At 41.8% G+C, this 17,295-nt stretch overlaps 1 protein-coding gene across 5 annotated transcripts in view; it reads left to right on the top strand.

Annotated features, from left to right (window-relative positions):
- The window catches only part of SPTBN1 (spectrin beta, non-erythrocytic 1), a 195,803-nt gene that overhangs the window by 103,406 nt on the left and 75,102 nt on the right, over positions 1–17,295 (top strand). The gene's annotated exons all lie outside the window — the stretch shown is intronic.

Here is a 17,295-nt window from a genome sequence, read left to right as displayed (position 1 = left end):
AACAGCACAGTAGACAGGAAACTACTGCTCTCTTAATACCAACAACAGTCTGGATGGAGCAGATCCTCACTGGCTGGGGCACGTGGCTCCAGGTGGGGCACATCAGGGGAGTTGAGCGCTGCTGCCCAGTTCTGCTTTTGAATTGGGAACACGTATCTGCTGTGTGGGGTTCTGAAACGCACCTTTGTGAGTCTCTGTAACTCCTGACTGTTGACCTTTGGGTGTATATGATAGAGTGTCAGTCTCGGAGGGAACCAGTTCTGGCCACTGCATGAAGACTTAATGACTGTATTGTGTGTTAGAACTTTTGAGAAAATACAATGTGACAGAGATCCTAAAACTGTAAAAGTAAGTAACCTCAAGCAGTTGACTGTATTTAGTTTGGAAACAGGTTAGAAACCCAAAGCTCTGCTGAACGAATGAGAGTTTCTTTTCTTCTTTCCGGGCCAGAGTAAAAGTTGCTGGCGAGACCTGCTCTCTGGTGTCGCTAGGACAAGCCTGTATGACCTTCTTCATGTCAATAATTAACAGTGGAATATTTTCATTTATGCTACGGCCATATAAGAAAGTGGTTTCCAGGCTGGTTCTGACAGCCTCTGGCCCAAGGGGAAAGGAAGCTAATGCTGAAAAACATGCAGGCTTCCCCCTAGAATATCCTCTTCATGGCAGTGATGGCTGCAAGGCTTCTTTTCTTTGAAGTAAACACCCAGCGTGTGAAGGTTACTCTGGGGTGACTTTATTGTTACATAAGGAGTAGATTTTTGCCTCTTGCTGGTGTGCTGAGTGGTGGAGGTTAAAGGTAGAACTTTGTGTGGAACTAAAAGGCACCTGAAACTGTTAGAAAACCGGCAACATTTAGAGGCTTCTGGCCCACTCTGGCCGAGCACTTTTCACTTTTAAGGCCTACACTGGCTCTTCCCAGCCTATTTCTTAAGTACGTAAAGAGCAGATTCACCCACATTATTGGGAAAACAGTTTGAAGCACAGGCCTCGTCAGTTGGGAAGATCAATATTATTGCCATCAGCTGCTTATTTGTGTGTTTGTGTGGAGGGGAGAGATTATAATCCCAGTATCGTCAGATTTCTCTTTGAACAGAGAAACTTCCCTCCCTCACTGTTTCTTGACAGAATGAGAAATTTGCTGCCAGTAACTAGTTACTTCTGAAAGAATTTGGGTTCCTACTGTGCAGTTCTTAAATGATGATCCAAGTGCAGGATGTAGAGCAAAAAGAGTTGTCCGTTGTCATTAAGTGCTTCTCCTTCATAATTAATAACCTCCTAAATATTCTTAGTATTGGGGAGCAGGGGACGCTCAGAACTGAGAATCCTCAGCAAGGTCTTCAGTGAGACACAAGATGGTGACTGTCCAGCTTGCCCAGGATGTGGTCATCCTTTGATGCCGACAGAATTTGGTGTCGCTCCCCAGGGAACCGTGCTGGCCCTGAGCAGCCGCGGCCTCTGCGCTCCCACAGTTACTCCTGCGCAGCTGGAAGCCAGCGTTCATGCTTTGGTTCCTTTGCCTTTGTAAAAAAAAAAACTTTATTTGCCCTGGGACCACTTGGAGGCTTTTCAGGAATTTTCCTGGGGGCACAGCCCCACAGTTGAGGAAAACTGTCCAAGGCCTGAGCTCATAACAAGAATAAAACCCTTTTTCCCTTGTCAGTACTGCTTCCTCTTCACTGACTAATTAGCCAGCTGCTGCAGGTCTCATTACACTTCATTAATTCTGAGCATCATCTGCCTATTGGAACTGCCTCAAGATAAAAAGGGGACACTCAGCTGAACGTTTTTGTTGCTGCTGCTAATTACCCCAAGCTATATTTTTTTTTATTAATTAATTGCTCTACTTACTTTCAAATCTGAATGAAGACTTTTCCCCATGCCAGACAACAGGCATTTCACTCTCCCCTGGCTGCAGAGGTGCTGCTCTGTGGTTTGGTACATGGAGTGCCTGTAATTATCAGGGCCAAGAATAGGGTGGCTCTGGAAACCAAGGTAAAAGAAAAACACACCTGGCAGTCTGGCTGTGTATAACCTAGGCTTGTTCAAAGTTTTCAATTGATGTTGATGCTTTTTTAAAAACAGGTACAATCTTAAATGATCTCATCTGTTTGTTAAAATACATGATGGTAAAACAGTTACAAAGCTAGTTTTCTTGACTCAGTGGTTCCAGAGTCTAAAAAATAATTGAAACGGGGGTCAGGATAGGAGAGAGTCATGGACATTTCTATGCTGTGGCTAAAGGTGATGTCTGAGAAGGAAAGTGTTGATCTTGGGTTTGGATTGGTGGTGACCGGGAGCAAGGTGAATTACACTTCTCCCAGGTGTGAGGCAAGGGAGAGGAGCACCTCCCCTGATGGGACTTGAAGAGAGACCCTGGTGGAATTGAAAGAACAGTTGAAAAGCTGGAGGGCTTTCCGATGAGGCCTTCTGCTATCACTGAATTATAAGTAAAACAGTTGGTTTTAGAATTGTCAGGAATTAAGGTGCTTGGAACTAAGAGACTTAGTTCCACGTGCTCCCTGTAGGTGGGGAGGAAGCTAATTTAATGTTCAGGCTTGAGCCCCGTTTCATATCAATTGCACCGCAGGGTCCGTGCCAGTGTAGAATTCTGTTTGGAGCCGTAGGGGCTGTGGCGTCAGACCTTGGGTCAGACTTCTGGGGCCGCGCTTGCCTTGTGGCCATGGCAAGCCACGGAACCTCTCGGAACCTTACTGTTTGTTTATTCTTAGGCAAGATACGTGTGACGAAAGAGTGCCTGCTGCACAGAGCAGTTGTGGGAATTAAATAAGTTTGGGTGAAGTGCTTAGAAGGGTGTTGATCCCTTCTAGTAAGTGCTCCATAAACTCTTAAGTATGCGGGTGAATGTGGGAGATGACACTGGAATTCCCCATGATTCAGGATCCCGTCCATGGAACTTGCCACTTGTGTAGCTGGAGTACTGGTGGACCAACCCCAGCAGGCTCTGATCCTCTCCTTGCTGCTGATTCATGATGTCTTCTTGAGTCAAATCTCAGCTGTGAAGCTTTGACCGCTTGACTCACCTCCACTTGGTTGATCCCTCTGTGCTTTGCTTGTTCCTCATTACCGCGCAATATAATTACCTGTCGTCGAGTGTGGCGTGTCATTAAACTGTAAACTGCACCAGCATCTCTCTTTATTTCCCATCGCTTAGTACAGCGATTTACAAACATTTTTTAAAAATGGAATTTGTTTTTCCCCTAGATTAAATCTGAGGTGGGATTCCAGTAAATAAAGGGTGTAAAATGAAGTGTTTCTGACCAAAGTACAGGTGAGAAGGTGGTACTTGGAGCCTGACCTCCAGGAACCTGGTTTGAAAACTGCTTCCCTAGACCTCAGTGTTTCTTCAGTGATTGTCACTTATTTTTGTGTTAATAGCCTCAGTTCCACGTCTATTGAAAGGAAGTATTAATAGTCATTTGCCTTATTTTGCTTATAAGTGTTGTATAAGGTTAAATATTGATTTAGTATTCTCCAGAAGAAAGACATGAAAATTCAGGGTGGCATTTTATTTATTTTAGAGTACTCATTGAAGACAGCATTTCACATATGACCTCTTGTGGTGCCCTGGGAGACTTTGTTTTCCTCCAGTGAGTGCCCTTTTTATTCGTGCTCGTCAATCTCAGACCCATTGGTGAACCTTAGTTCTCTTATCAAATAAAAATGAATTGTCTGTTTTCCCTTCAAATAGAAATGCCCTTTACATATTTAAAAAATGGTATGTGCTCATTAAAGGAAAAAAAAAAAAACAGTCAACAGTGCAGAAATACAGAAGCGGAAATGCCTTCTGCATCTGCTCCTACTCCCTTGGGACAATTAGAGTTAATAGTTTGGAAAGTCCTCCTCCTGTACTTTTTTATGTGATTACTTACATTGAAATAAATAAATAAATATTCATAGGATCATACTAAATATATATATATACTATTCTGTAAGTAACTCTTTATTCATTTCCCTTACTCTTTTTAGAGTGTACATACTGTTCTTTCATATGAATGCATCTTTTTTTTTTTTTTTTCCTCTGCTGCGCCGCATAGCACGTGGGATCTTAGTTCCCCTTTCCTGGGATCAAACCTGTGCCCCCTGCAGTGGAAGCGTGGAGTCTTAACCACTGGACTGCCAGGGAAGTGCCTGAATGCATCATATTTTAATAAATCAGTATATTAATATATTTACTTGTTTCTGGTCTTTTTATGTTGTTCTCGCTATCCATTTTTTACAATTATTTTAAAAATCTGCACTTCATATCCTGTACATCTTTTTTTTTTTAAGGTTTGTGCATTTTATTGAATGTGAGTTATAATTCAATTTTTTTAATTTTTTTATTTTTTTGAGGTGATACCTCATTGTTTTTTTTCCCTTGAATTTTATTTTATTTTATTTTTTATACAGCAGGTTCTTATTAGTTATCCATTTTATACATATTAGTGTATATATGTCGATCCCAATCTCCCAATTCATTCCACCACCACCCTCCCCCCACCCTCCCCCCTGGTGTCCACACACCTGCTCTCCACATCTGTGTCTCTACTTCTGCCGTGCAAACTGGTCCATCTGTACCATTTTTCTAGATTCCACGTATATGTGTTAATATACGATATTTGTTTTTCTCTTTCTGACTTCACTCTGTATGACAGTCTCTAGGTCCATCCATGTCTATAAATGACGCAATTTCATTCCTTTTTATGGCTGAGGAATAGTCCATTTTATATATGTACCACATCTTCTTTATCCATTTGTCTGTCAATGGGCATTTAGGTTGCTTCCATGACCTGGGTATCGTAAACAGTGCTGCAATGAACATTGGGGTGTTTGTGTCTTTTTGAATTACGGTTTTCTCTGAGTATATGCCCAGTAGTGGGATTGCTGGGTCATATGGTAATTCTATTTTTAGTTTTTTTTTAAAGATTTATTTATTGATTGATTACTATGTTGGGTCTTCGTTTCTGTGCGAGGGCTTTCTCTAGTTGCGGCAAGCGGGGGCCACTCTTCATCGCGGTGCGCGGGCCTCTCACTATTGCGGCCTCTCTTGTTGTGGAGCACAGGCTCCAGACGCGCAGGCTCAGTAGCTGTGGCTCACGGGCCTAGCCTCTCCGCGGCATGTGGGATCTTCCCAGACCAGGACTCGAACCCGTGTCCCCTGCATTGGCAGGCAGACTCTCAACCACTGCGCCACCAGGGAAGCCCTATTTTTAGTTTTTTAAGGAACCTCCATACTTTTCTCCATAGTGGCTGTATCAATTTACATTCCCACCACAGTGCAAGACGGTTCCCTTTTGTCCACACCATCTCCAGCATTTGTTGTTTATAGATTTTCTGATGATGCCCATTCTAACTGGTGTGAGGTGATACCTCATTGTAGTTTTGATTTGCATTTCTCTAATAATTAGTGACGTTGAGCATCTTTTCATGTGCCTCTTGGCCATCTGTGTCTTCTTTGGAGAAATGTCTATTTAGGTCTTCTGCCATTTTTGGATTGGGTTGTTTGTTTTTTTAATATTGAGCTGCATGAGCTGTTTATATATTTTGGAGATTAACCCTTTGTCCATTGGTTCATTTGCAAATATTTTCTCCCATTCTGAGGGTTGTCTTTTCGTCTTGTTGATGGTGTCCTTTGCTGTGCAAAAGCTTTTAAGTTTCATTAGGTCCCATTTGTTTATTTTTGTTTTTATTTCCATTACTCTAGGAGGTGGATCAAAAAATATCTTCCTGTGATTTATGTCAAAGAGTGTTTTTCCTATGTTTTCCTCTAAGAGTTTTATAGTGTCTGGTCTTACATTTGGGTCTGTAATCCATTTTGAGTTTATTTTTGTGTATGGTGTTAGGGAGTGTTCTAATTTCATTCTTTTACATGTAGCTGACCAGTTTTCCCAGCACCACTTATTGAAGAGACTGTCTTTTCTCCATTGTATATCCTTGCCCCCTTTGTCATAGATTAGTTGATCATAGGTGCGTGGGTTTATCTCTGGGCTTCCTGTGCTAGTCTATTGATCTATATTTCTGTTTTTGTGCCAGTCCCATGCTGTCTTGATTACTGCAGCTTTGTAGCATAGTCTGAAGTCTGGGAGTGTGATTCCTCCAGCTCCGTGTTTTTCCCTCAAGATTGCTTTGGCTATTCGGGGTCTTTTGTGTCTCCATACAAATTTTAAGATTTTTTTGTTCTAGTTCTGTAAAAAATGCCGTTGGTGATTTGATAGGGATTGCACTGAATCCGTAGATGGCTTTGGGTAGTTTAGTCATTTTCACAATATTGATTCTTCCAGTCCAAGAATATGGTATATATCTCTCCATCTGCTTGTGTCATCTTTGATTTCTTTCATCAGTGTCTTATAGTTTTCTGAGTACAGGTCTTTTACTTCCTTGGGTAGGTTTATTCCTAGGTATTTTATTCTTTTTGTTGCAGTGATAAATGGGATTGTTTCCTTAACTTCTCTTTCTGATCTTTCATTGTTAGTGTATAGGAATGAAAGAGATTTCTGTGCATTAATTTTGTATCCTGCAACCTTACCAAATTCACTGATTAGTAGTTTTCTGGTGGCATCTTTAGGATTATCTATGTATAGTATCATGTCATCTGCAAATGGTGACAGTTTTACTTTTTCTTTTCCAGTTTGTATTCCTTTTATTTCTTTTTCTTCTCTGATTGCCATGGCTAGGACTTCCAAAACTATGTTGAATAATAGTGGCGAGAGTGGACATCCTTGTCTTGTTCCTGATCTTAGGGGAAATGCTTTCAGTTTTTCACCATTGAGAATGATGTTTGCTGTGGGTTTGTTGTATATGGCCTTTATTATGTTGAGGTAGGTTCCCTCGATGCCCAGTTTCTGGAGAGTTTTTATCATAAATGGGTGTTGAATTTTGTCAGAAGCTTTTTCTGCATCTGTTGAGATGATCATATGGTTTTTCTTCTTCAGTTTGTTAATATGGTGTATCACGTTGACTGATTTGTGTGTACTGAAGAATCCTTGCGTCCCTGGGATAAATCCCACTTGATCATGTTGTATGATCCTTTTAATGTGTTGTTGGATTCTGTTTGCTAGTAGTTTGTTGAGGATTTTTGCATCTATATTCATCAGTGATATTGGTCTTTAATTTTCTTTTTTTGTAGTATCTTTGTCTGGTTTTGGTATCAGGGTGATGGTGGCCTCGTAGAATGAGTTTGGGAGCGTTCCTTCCTCTGCAGTTTTTTGGAAAAGTTTGAGAAGAATGGGTGTTAGCTCTTCTCTAAATGTTTGATAGAATTCACCTGTGAAGCCCTCTCGTCCTGGACTCTAGTTTGTTGGAAGATTTTTAATCACAGTTTCAATTTCATTACTTGTGATTGGTCTGTTCATATTTTCTGTTTCTTCCTGGTCCAGTCTTGGAAGGTTATACCTTTCTAAGAATTTATGCATTTCTTCCAGGTTGTCCATTTTATTTGCATAGAGTTGCTTGTAGTAGTCTCTTATGATGCTTTGAATTTCTGAGGTGTCCATTGTAACTTCTCCTTTTTCATTTCTAATTTTACTGATTTGAGTCCTCTCGCTCTTTTTCTTGATGAGTCTGGCTAAAGGTTTATCAATTTTGTTTATCTTGGTATTTTTTTTTTTGTTTCTATTTCATTTATTTCTGCTCTGATCTTTATGATTTCTTTCCTTTTGCTAACTTTGGGTTTTGTTTGTTCTTCTTTCTCTAGCTCCTTTAGGTGTAAGGTTAGATTGTTTATTTGAGATTTTTCTTGTTTCTTCAGGTAGGATTGTATTGCTATAAACTTCCCTCTTAGAAGTGCTTTTGCTGCATCCCATAGGTTTTGGATCATCATGTTTTCATTGGCATTTGTCTCTAGGTATTTTTTGATTTTCTCTTTGATTCCTTCAGTGATCTCTTGATTATTTAGTAATGTATTGTTTAGCCTCTATGTGTTTGTGTTTTTTATGTTTTTTCCCCCCTGTAATTGATTTCTAATCTCATAGCGTTGTGGTCGCAAAAGATGCTTTATATGATTTCAGTTTTCTTAAATTTACTGAGGCTTGATTTGTGACCCAAGATGTGATCTATCCTGGAGAATGTTCCATGAGCACTTGAGAAGAAAGTGTAATCTGCTGTCCTATATGTCCTGAATGTCCTATAAATATCAATTAAATCTATCTGGTCTCTTTTGTCATTTAAAGCTTGTGTTTCCATATTAATTTTCTTTCTGGATGATCTGTCCATTGGTGTAAGTGAGGTGTTAAAGTCCCCCACTATTATTCTGTCGATTTCCTCTTTTATTGCTGTTAGCATTTGCCTTACATATTGAGGTGCTCCTGTGTAGGGTGCATGTATATTTATAATTGTTATATCTTCTTGGATTGATCCCTTGATCATTATGCAGTGTCCTTCCTTGTCTCTCGTAACATTCTTTATTTTAGTGTTTATTTTATCGTATATGAGTATTGCTGCTCCAGCTTTCTTTTGATTTCCATTTGCATGGAATATCTTTTTCCATCCACTCACTTTCAGTTTGTACGTGTCCCTAAGTCTGACGTGGGTCTCTTGTGGACAGCATATATATGGGTCTTGTTTTTGTATCCATTCAGCGAGCCTGTGTCTTTTGGTTGGAGCATTTAATCCATTCACGTTTAAGGTAATTATCGATATATATGTTCCTGTGACCATTTTCTTAATTGTTATGGGTTTGTTTTCGTACGTCCTTTTCTTTTCTTGTGTTTCCCACTTAGAGAAGTTCCTTTAACATTTGTTGTAGAGCTGGTTTGGTGGTGCTGAATTCTCTTAGCTGTTGCTTGTCTATAAAGCTTTTGATTTCTCCATTGAATCTGAATGAGATCCTTGCTGGGTAGAGTAATCTTGGTTGTAGGTTCTTCCCTTTCATCACTTTAAATATATCGTGCCACTCCCTTCTGGCTTGTAGAGTTTCTGCTGAGAAATCAGCTGTTAACATTATCGGACTTTCCTTGTATGTTATTTGTTGTTTTTCCCTTGTTGCTTTTAATAAGTTTTCTTTGCCTTTAATTTTTTTCAAGTTGATTACTATGTGTCTCAGCGTGTTTCTCCTTGGGTTTATCCTGCCTGGGACTTTCTGCGCTTCCTGGACTTGGGTGGCTGTTCTTTTCCCATGTTAGGGAAGTTTTCGGCTATAATCTCTTCAGATATTTTCTCGGGTCCTTTCTCTCTCTCTTCTTCTTCTGGGACCCCTATAATGCGAATGTTGGTATATTTAACGTTGTCCCAGAGGTCTCTTAGGCTGTCTTCATTTCTTTTCATTGTTTTCTCTTTATTCTGTTCTGCAGCAGTGAATTCCACCATTCTGTCTTCCAGGTCACTTAACCATTCTTCTGCCTCCATTATTCTGCTATTGATTCCTTCTAATGATTTTTTCATTTCAGTTATTGTATTGTTCATCTCTGTTTGTTTGTTCTTTAATTCTTTTAGTTGTTTGTTCTTTAATTCTTCTATATCTTTGTTAAACATTTCTTGTGTCTTCTTGATCTTTGCCTCCATTTTTTTTTCTGAGGTCCTGGATCATCTTCACTATCATTATTCTGAATTCCTTTTCTGGAAGGTTGCCTGTCTCCACTTCATTTAGTTGTTTTTCTGGGGTTTTATCTTGTTCCTTCATCTGGTACGTAGTCCTCTGCCTTTGCATTTTGTCTGTCTTTCTGTGAATGTGGTTTTTGTTCCACAGGCTGCAGGATTGTAGTTCTTCTTGCTTCTGCTCTCTGGCCTCTGGTGGATGAGGCTGTCTGAGAGGCTTATGCAAGTTTCCTGATGGGAGGGAATGGTGGTGGGTAGAGCTAGGTGTTGCTCTGGTGGGCAGTGCTCAGTAAAACTTTAATCCGCTTGTCTGCTGATGTGTGGGGCTGGGTTCCCTCCCTGTTGGTTGTTTGGCCTGAGGCGACCCAGCGCTGGAGGCTACAGGCTCTTTGGTGGGGCTGGTGGTGGACTCTGGGAGGTCTCACGCCAAGGAGCACTTCCCAGAACTTCCGCTGCCAGTGTCCCCGTCCCCATGGTGAGCCACAGCCAACTTCCACCTCCACAGGAGACCCTCTAACAACAGCAGGTAGGTCTGGCCCAGTCTCTTATGGGGTCACTGCTCCTTCCCCCTGGGTTCTGATGCTCACACCGCCTTGTGTGTGCCCTCCAAGAGTGAGGTCTCTGCTTCCCCCAGTCCTGTTGAAGCCCTGCAGTCAAATCCCGCTAGCCTTCAAAGTCCGATTCTCTGGGAATTCCTCCTCCCGTTGCCAGACCCCACAGGCCTGGAAGCCTGACGTGGGGCTCAGAACCTTCACTCCAGTGGGTGGACTTCTGTGGTGTAAGTGTTCTCCAGTTTGTGAGTCACCCACCCAGCAGTTATGGGATTTGATTTTATTGTGATTGCACCCCTCTTACCATCTCATTGTGGCTTCTCTGCTGTCCTTGAATGTGGTGTATCTTTTTTGGTGAGTTCCAGTGTCTTCCTCTCGATGATTGTTCAGCAGTTAGTTGTGATTCTAGTGCTCTTGCAAGAGGGAGTGAGCGCATGTCCCTCTACTCCTCCATCTTGAACCAATCTCCCTTCATATCCTGTACATCTTTATGTGCAGGTATTTCTAGAAAGTATCTAAGGTGTGATTGGTAGGTGGAGAAAATGCATTTTAATAATTTTGATATTGCCCACTTACCCTCCCACCAGCTACATACTAGTGTGTCCATTTCTCTGTGTCTTCAGACAAGATTTGTTTTTCAAATTCAAGGAACAGAGTTTATTTTCGCCTACTTTCACCTAGTCCTGGAAGTGGAACTTTTGCTGTCTGATGCCCCAATGGAACCTCTCTGGGCCTCCAGCCCTTCCCACTCAATTCCATGATTATTATCTTTATAGAGGCTGTTGAGGAGGAACTGCCAAGGACTTTATGAAGCAATAAAATGTCCCAAAGAACAAATCAGCTATAGCAGTAGGTTTCCCAGGCCACGTCCAGGTAATAGGAGTAATACTTACCCTGTGACAGGCCCATTCCCCTACAGACAGGCAAAACTACAGCAAACAGGGACTTCCCTGGCAGTCCAATGGTTAAGAATTTGCCTTCCAATGCCGGGGGTACGGGTTTGATCCCTGGTCAGGGAGCTGAGATCCCCATGCCTCAGGGCCACAAAACCAAAACATAAAACAGAAGCAGTATTTTAACAAATTCAGTAAAGAGCTTAAAAATGGTCCACACCCAAAAAAAAAAAAAAAAAAAAAAACTTAAAAAAACCCCAAAAAACGAAACTACAGCAGCCAAGTTTCGCACACCTGTTGTTAAGCTCCCAGTTTTGTGGAGTGAGAGTTAATGCCTTGTTAGTGGGGGTGGGGGCCTGCACGGGGGTGGGGTGTGTGTACTTTGGGACATCATAAAGCTTCTGTGGGAAGACACTTACATTTAAGTTAAGCGGCACTGGGCAACAGGTTTAAGTTTCCAAATCAAACAGAACAACAGAAAAACCAATCTCCCCATTTATGCCCCGTTTTTGCGTTTTCACTTGAAAAAATTAAATTAAGGTAGATGACCAGCTGTAAGCTAGGAAGATTCAGTGTGATCCAGGGCACATCTTGTGCATTAGCTTCTGTAAAGCTATGCTTAAATCTTTGATGAGGTTTCCTATCAATGAGAAATAGGTACTGATTTAAAAAAAAAAAATAGTATCAACCGTTCACTGTCCTGCCCTCCTTTGATTAGTGTGAGCCACCCACCTGTTGACTAGATCATTACAGGGGTTGACTCTGAGGTCATTTCCTCCTCCAGTTTTTCTGTCCTCCTTTATTAAAACAAGGTACTGTACATTGTGTACTTATAGAATCTGCCCGCCAAAACTCTGTGCCGTTTGGCTTTGTAAGAAATTTTGTGTGGCCATTTATTCTATGTGTGGGGTTGAGGAAAGCCACAGAGGAAGCTAGCAGAATTGTTGCATATTTGATGCTGTGAGTGATAACTTTCTCTTCATTTTGACACCTTAAAAATAACTAAATGGTAGTTGAATATGGGTATCAATTATCTACTGCTGTGAATTTCCAAGGAATTGAAAATTGCTGGTGAACTTTTTAAAACTGAAATACAGTTGATGTACAGTATTGTTAGTTTTAGGTGTACTACATAATGATTTGACATTTGGGTATATTATGAAATGATCACCGTAAGGTAAGAACTCTTAATGCTTTTAGGTGCTCTTTCCAATGCCTTCATAGCGTTTACTCAATAAATGGTTGCTCATTGGTTGATAGATTGATCCAAGATGAAAAAAAAGACAGTAGACCTGTATGGCTGAATGTCAAATACTAGTGTGTAGACCATTTGCTCTTCTGTATGGAATCAATTTCCAGTGAAGTAGTTGGCTGAGTTACATATATAATCGAGGATTGGGTCAGCATTTATCATTCAGTAATTACTTCTTGGATGAAGGATATGCATCGTGAGAAGTGAAATTTTGGTTTTGATGCATTGTGATATCATTTAGAAAGTAGTGCTAAGCTCTGAAATTATTTAGTTCAGTCCAGAGAGCAGGTCATCTTTATAACATTGTGCATTTTGTATTTTCATCTTGGCACAACTGCTAGTTATTTCTGAAATCCAAGTGTAGTTTGGACACCTTTCTCCCAAACACACATGAAAGCTTGGGCTTATTTAATTTTGGAGTTTGGCACTGAAGTTGAGAGACAGTCTTACTTAATTTATTCTGCCATTTCAACCCTCATAGTTTTTGTGGTGCATCATGGTTATTGGCAAGAAGGGGTTTAGGTGACTAATTTGTAATGTTCTCTAGGGCAGAAGCCAGTTTTAAAATTCTTTTGTTTCATTTGTTTTTAAATATAATTTCTCTTCTCATTAAGTGGAACCTTGTCATCATTATATAGATCCAAGTGATAACGGCATCACCGTGGCTTTCTTTGTTCCAAAATGCCAGTCCTTTGTAGATTAAATTTACACACATAGCCTTATTTGGAGGACTTCCATGATATCTTAGATTTTCTTACATAGGTGCTTCAGTAATCAATTCATTCAGAAATGATTATTTTAGTAAACACTATACTATCCATGAAAAGCAGACAGCTTTAGGGTGACTTTTAGGTCTTTGACTGTTCCTTCTTGTTTGTGTGTCTTTCCAGTTTAAAAAAAAAGAGTCCCTTGGATCTGAGCTTTTTGGACTCAGTGAATTACAGTTAATTTGGACAGCCTCATTATACAGGAGGGTTATCAGGACCTGTCCTGAGTGGCTGCAGTTGGTGCATTCATCTTGTTGGCCGCCTCAGCCTCTTTGAAAACACTGAGTAGTAAGTGTCCTCTTGCATCTTGAGTGTCTGACGGTAATGTGACTCTTGTGTATGAAAGAGAGTTCTGTTTTCCTCCCTGCACTGTTGACCTTAAGAATTCTGGAAGACTGGAAAAGATAGAAAAATCATAAGCAAGGGCCAGGGCACACACTATTTGATTTTTAATATACTGGTTTAGACCAACTACATACAGTACACAGAACAGAACGGCTCCCTTTTTTGTTCATTGCATGAAAAAAGAGGCATAGTAAACTTCTCTCTCACCACCTGCATTTAATCCCGAGACTCCTATAATAAAAACCTACCTTTAAGCCCTTGAAAATGAAATACAGGATTTTGTCTTTACCAGTGAATTTGTGTGCCACATAATAGTCTGGTTTAGAGTATATTATTTACTGCTTTTTTAGTTGTTGCTTAGAAAAAGTAATACCACACAGACACACACCTTCATATATTACAATTAAAGTACCTTCATAAAGTCTTTAGTGTACCTATTATATTTGTTGCCCCTTAAAAAATTCTCTCCTAGTCTGTATTAATGTGAGCATTCTGCCATATAAGTTTAATAATTAAGGATATGGTATCTGTTTAGGTCCAAGCCTTTTCCATCTTTTGAGGATATTACAAATTACCCTCAGTCTACCTTGACTTAATAGTTCGTAGTCTTCCTTCCAGGGAGGATTGGGGAGGAGAGGTGGTGGCGAATAAAATGTCCTTCAGGGTAGGAATTGAGGACCTGAAGCTTGTGTACCTGGAGAGGCAGGTGGGAAATCTGGTCTCCAGCCTCCTGGCTCTTCCTCATCCTTTGAAGGGGAAGAGAAGGTGTGGCCTTGAGTTCCGGGAGCCTGTGGTGCACATCATGCTTTGTCCCTCCTGACAGCTGGGGTAGCGCTGTTAATCCTGTTGTGTCGTGGTAACCAGATAAATACCCCTCAGCTGAGAGGGCCCTGAGTTGTCCCCACACCACCCCCTGTCCCTACTGACCTGCCATGTGGGCAGCGTCTTAGTGAAATAACTTAAAAAGAAAAAAAAAGCGCATGTGGCTAGAGCACGTCACCCTGGCCTCATGTCCTTGAAAATGGAAGCTAACAAATAGGATGTGGGACCAATGACATTATAAAAGGTGTTTTAAACCAGGACTTGACAAACTTTTTCTGTAAAGGGCCAGATAGTAGCTATGTTAGGCTCTGCGGGCCACGTGGGGCTCTCTATCTTATCTCCTCATCCTCCTCTGATGCCCCTCCCCAACCCTCAAAAGAGGCAAAAACCCTCTAGCTCCCAGGCTGTACAGAAACAGACTATGTAACGCCCGAGTTTGCTGATGCCTGTTTTAAATTTCAGTCATGAAGAAACTGAGCTGAGATGGATGGCAGTGATTTTTGTGCTGTGTGGGGAGGTGGCATCATGTTTTCCGCAGGCACTGTTGGATGGGATGTGCGTAGGAGCTTCGGGATTCTTTAGGGTTCGGCTCCTGGGTGGGCCTTTGCTGGCTGTACGCCCTCAGGAGAATCCCTAGAACCTTTCTGGGCCTTGTCTAGTTAGAACTGACGGCCTCCACCAGTGCGTAGGAGCAAAGGAGGACTGACTTCATCCTTCGTCCTCCTGATTCTCCTTGGCTGCGGTTTCAGGCTGGTTCGTGCTGGCCTGTCCCACAGAGGTGGAGAGTAGCAGGGCAGCGGGCTCATGGGATGGTTTCCTGTCTGTGAAGGCATTTTGAAGCATGCCACCCATTTTCAGGCAAATGGAGCGGGCGGTTTCTGAATATTTCTTCCTGAGGTCCTGACTCTGTGTTTTAAGGCACTTAGTCTCCCCTCCTGGTTTGGGCATTGTGCGCTACTTCCTTCAGCCTCATTCTCATCGCAGAGGGGTCGGTGCTGTTGCTCTGCCGTGTGCTTTCGGAGCTGGCCCCCGTCGTTACCTCCACGTCCTCCACGGCCTCGGCGGCGTTGGTGGTTTGTGACCTTGAGGAGATAACCGTGGCAGGGGCGGCGGGGGCCCTGGAGTGTGGCTTGCTTTCTCAGTTCATCACTGCAGGCTCTCCTCCAGAGCTTCCCCGTGCAGTGCCTTGGTTTCCACGCTGGCAAAGCAGGGGCTGTGCTGCTCCGAAGAAAGACCCTCTGGAAGCTGTGAGCCGGGCCTGCTCAGCTGACGTAAGCCGTGGGTGCCGGGTTACAGGGAGTTCATGCTTGTTTTATAGTTTGCACATCAGAGTGTTAAGTACGAGCAGAGAATTGCATGCTTGCTACACATGCATTTAGAACAGATGTTTACATGTGTTTTGTCCATGAAGCTGGCTAAACTGTTAGGAAAAGTATTTCAACTCAAGTTCTATTTATATACAAGTCAGCAAACATAAATTAAAGGCCCCCAGACTAATCCGTCACAGGGCCTTCAGTCAAAAGATTAGTTTCCTTCCTTTTGCTGCCTCAGGATAACAGTTTGATTCTCTATTATCAGTACAGCCAGTTGCCTGTTTCCGGTTTCCTGTTCTGTGTGTTTTGCATGTTGCTCTTGGGAAATGATTTATTTATTTTTTCAAGCCAAGGCACATATGGGGACTCCACCCTACTGTATTCTTTTGTTTTGAATTAGAATTCTTTTTTTTTTTTTTTTTTTTACCAACTCAAGAATTGAGCTTTAATGGATAAATTGTTAAAATTAGAATAAATTAAGTCTTGTGACTGTTGGCTTGTTTGGGTCATGTTAAAATCATGTTATAATTATACCCTTATATGTTTTGCAGCTTTGCACTCTTACTGTATGGGCGTGTGGTTGCCATTGCCCCCAAAACAAAATAAAAACAAACAAAATTTTGTGAAACTTTTTAGGTTAGCTTTGGATCCCTTTGAGTCTGAAAGACAGTACCACAAAATTGCATTTTTATCATTTATCAGACCCTGAAGAACAATTACAGTTCAGGTGTTAAAAGTTTTTAGTGACAGGCAATGATAACGTTTAACCGCTTAGGGCCTGTCTATGTGATTTGGAAAATGTCTTTCTTCGTTAACAATGGGGGCCGCCATCAGCAGCAAGACTTATTGGGAGCCTATTTGTTGGGCACTGGAGGTTTGTTTATTCATTCAACAAGCGTGTATTGTGATGTGCACCACCCCCCTGCCCCCTGCCCCACAGTCCCCAGGCACATGCTGAGGCCCTAAATGGATATAGAATTGGAGGCAGTTACAGGCTAGCTGAGGAGATAGGACACAGGATACATAATAAAAAGATGAGAGGGACAGAGACCTCATCCCACCAAGTGAGATCCTCTTGGAAGAACGACTCTTGGCCTGGGTCTTAAAAGAAGGGCGAAAGAAGAGCAAGTACGTTCCAGGTTAGGAGAATGGTGTAAGCAAAGGTGGGAAGAAGGAATGTGCAAGGTGAGAGTTGAGAACACGATGAGTGAAGAAGATCTGTTGGGTTGGATTGGAACACAGAGATGGGTGGGTGTCAGGGAAGATCCCAGACGAAGCAGGTGCCCTGGGGGAGGCTGCTGAGGAGGCTTGAACACCAGGCTCAGATTTGGACCCTCTTGTAGATGGCTGGGGTCCTTTGAAGGTGTTGGGTTCAGTGGTATAACTTTGAAAAACCACTGTTTGGGGGAAGACGACTATGGCAGTGATGTTTAAGCAGAGTAAGAATGGGAAAGGCAGAAGGCCGGGGATTTTAGTAACTGTTGGATGACGGGACCCGAAACCATCCTAATTGTAGTGAGTTTTTTCTTCCAAACACCCAAAAATACATTGTTGAAATCATTCTCTTGGCACCTGATCCTGTACTGTTTTGTAATATCTTTTGTTATTTCTTTAACTTTCCATGTAGAAAGTTTCCCCAGCTAGACTTCTAGTCCATTGAGGGCAGGAGAGCTTGTCTTATATAGAGAGTTCTGCATGCAGTATGCACTTCGTAAAATGTTGGAGTATTGTTGATTTAAATAGCCACTTGTGGGGATGTGTTCATGGGACACTTGCTTTACCATCTCCTTTTGATGTCTTTTCCGCTTCCATCCTTGT

This window comes from Balaenoptera borealis, assembly GCF_965194805.1.
Source record: "Balaenoptera borealis genome assembly, chromosome: 15".
NCBI classification, from domain to species: domain Eukaryota; kingdom Metazoa; phylum Chordata; class Mammalia; order Artiodactyla; family Balaenopteridae; genus Balaenoptera; species Balaenoptera borealis.
The sequence above is the reverse complement of the archived record's forward strand: the minus strand, read 5'-3'. Positions and strand labels throughout refer to the sequence as shown.